Source organism: Mercenaria mercenaria, chromosome 6 (assembly GCF_021730395.1).
Source record: "Mercenaria mercenaria strain notata chromosome 6, MADL_Memer_1, whole genome shotgun sequence".
Classification (NCBI taxonomy): Eukaryota; Metazoa; Mollusca; class Bivalvia; order Venerida; family Veneridae; genus Mercenaria; species Mercenaria mercenaria.
In genome coordinates, this window is record NC_069366.1 from 69,962,664 (window position 1) to 69,965,034 (window position 2,371).

Below are 2,371 nucleotides of genomic sequence, written 5' to 3' on the forward strand. Positions count from 1 at the left end.
TCTCTCAATACGACAACTGCTGTCAATGTTAAACTATAAATTTGACATTGACTGCGGGCAGGTAGACACACACAGGTGCTGTGAACTATATGATTCATGTTTTGTACCTGGTACCTCTGTAACAATATGTTTCCAAGAAAATATACGTTTACCTATTGACTCATGCTTTGTAAAGAGAAATAAAACATTAAAGTACACGCATGAACAATTACATTTTAATTGACAACAAGTGATTCAACATCTTAATTCAGTGCGAGTCGTTTGTAAAACAGCCGTAAAATTTACACGTTTTCTTTGAAAGATGATGAAATTACTTGTTATTATTACAAATGAAAGTCAATCTTTTAAGGATTCTACAACTATATAAAATGATTGCAGACTCGCTTTTGACTCCGTGTTTTTATATATATGCTGGTCGTTTTGGGTCATAGTATATAACAGAGTTTATATTGGGTCGGCGCTGATGAAGAGGAAATTAGAAATAGCTATTTTCCTCAATAACACTGAATTAAACGGAGATAAGACCTATAATAATACAATTGAATAGATTCCATGTTCCCTTGGGACCAGTAACTGTAACAACACTGAATCAAGTACGGATGCCATTTAATTGCTATCGCACGGCAGATAACGACTGCTGTTATGAAATTTAATAACATCTATAAGGTTACCTTTTAGAAGTTTTGAATACAAAGCAGCAGGGTGTTTGATATTTATACTGAATAAGTTAGAAAGGAGACATGTTCAGCAAGCTACTTCTTAATAGAACATAAACATTCGAAATACAAATTCCTTCTGAAAAGTAATGGCTTGCCTAGTTGAAGAAACAGAGTTCAGAGAAGGCAGTTGTTTCAAGCTAGATAGTGTCCAGTGCTTAAAAAAATGTGGTGTATGTACACGGTATCCTGAAAAGTACGGTGTTTTCTAACCTGCTGAAGCTGTATACAGATTTTTGTTTGTTAATTACCGCTCCGCCTTTACAGACTGATGGAATGGGCCATAACATAAGCTCAAAAAATTGCGGCAAAATGTCCTCCGCGATACCAATTTGGAAGATTACGTTTTGGTCAATATTGTCTTCTTTTGTTGAATATCACATTATATTCAATGGCTCAAAAGTCAACAATTGTTCTATTACATCAAAGTTCATTTAGGCTAAATGGTGGTAACCCGGGTCAAAACATCTTTTATTTTGATAGTCAAAATACTTTTAATTTTTAATTTAATAACTTAACATATAAGTATCAGGAAACAGTCATAAAAATTGTGCAGATCTAGTTGCTTACTTCGTATCGGAAGCCTCCCTTTTATTTATAATGTTACTGTCATCTGTTTTAATATTCATTTTGATAAGACGAGTCAGCGGACACTATCAGGAAGCACTAAACTTTATTCTTGGAAACAAGCTGGCGAGCAGAAAAACCAGGAAGTTTCTGTTTTGTTTTTGTTAAACAAACGCTCATTTATTCCGGGGACCAATCAACGTTCTATATTTGAGCCGCGCCATGAGAAAACCAACATAGTGGGTGTGCGACCAGCATGGATCCAGACCAGCCTGCGCATCCGCGCAGTCTGGTCAGGCTCCATGCTGTTCGCTTTTAAAGCCTATTGGAATTGGAGAAACTGTTAGCGAACAGCATGGATCCTGACCAGACTGCGCGGATGCGCAGGCTGGTCTGGATCCATGCTGGTCGCAAACCCACTATGTTGGTTTTCTCATGGCACGACTCATTTAGGTAACTTAGTGTGCTATTTTAGAAGGAAACCAAAATATAATGCATAATTGAAAGCGAACCATCCACTGGACTGCAAGTTACCGTTGACCAATCGACGGAGTTTTATCATTTTCCTTCTTGACTGGATTTTGTTTTCCGACTTCTCCTATTACTAGATATATTGTGTTACACTAAAACTACATTCTGAGATGCAAAATAACCGAAAACAATAATATGGATTGGAGCCGTAGCTCCAAGTCAAAAAGATTCAAACGGATTTTGATATACAATGTCTAGTTATAGGGAATCGATCCTATCGGTTTTCGTCGTGAAGGGACCGTTCCCTCTACGGTAACATGCGATATATACCGGATGAGATATACTACCGAATTAAAAAAATTGACTTCGGAATTTTTTTTAAGAATACGCTTTTTCCTTTTGCGTAATAAGCATCCACATAACTTGTCCGGACCTCAACGTCTTGTACATCAGTACAAGTATGTGCAGTATATTGGTTTTTATTCCAAAATCTACCTTTAAATTGATACCAACGCATATTTCTGGGCAAGCTAATGGGCTGTAGCGATTCCCGATTGAGGCACTTATTTCATATTAATTTAGATTTAAAAATGAAGTGAATACGAACTTAACATTTC